General features: G+C 31.2%; 1 pseudogene; it reads left to right on the forward strand.

The window, feature by feature from the left end:
- The first annotated feature begins 55 nt into the window (after positions 1–55).
- On the forward strand, positions 56–522 carry LOC108771326 (putative nuclease HARBI1; annotated as a pseudogene).
- The last annotated feature ends 14 nt before the right edge of the window (positions 523–536 follow it).

Genomic DNA, 536 nt, shown 5'->3' on the forward strand with positions numbered 1-536 from the left:
AAAATTTTATATTAACGTAGTATTTTTTTAATATTTAAAATAATTGTTTATACAGATTGTATGCAATCATAAATTGCAATTCTTGCACTGTTATGCTGGCCTTCCTGGGTCCGTGCATGATATGAGAGTATTTAAATACTCAGGACTACAACAAAGATGTAATGATGAATATTTCCCAAATAATACTCACATTATCGCAGATTCAGCTTATGTATTGCAAAAACACATTATGGTACCCTATAAAGATAATGGTCATTTAACTGCTCAGGAAATAAATTACAATAACGTACTTTCTAAAACTAGAATGATAGTAGAGAGATCAATCTGATTATTAAAAGGAAGATGGAGATGTCTTTTGGATAAACTACCTATGCGAAGGACAGATTTGATTCCATACTATATAGTAAGTTGTTGCATCTTACACAACATCTGTCTACTTCAAGATGATAATTTTGAGTATCCAGTCATCATCGATGATAATGTGGTTGCGGAACCAGAACCAATGATTATAAATCAATTATTGCAAGACGAAGGAT

The sequence above is a fragment of the Cyphomyrmex costatus genome, unplaced genomic scaffold (assembly GCF_001594065.2).
Source record: "Cyphomyrmex costatus isolate MS0001 unplaced genomic scaffold, Ccosl1.0 scaffold4523, whole genome shotgun sequence".
NCBI lineage: Eukaryota > Metazoa > Arthropoda > Insecta > Hymenoptera > Formicidae > Cyphomyrmex > Cyphomyrmex costatus.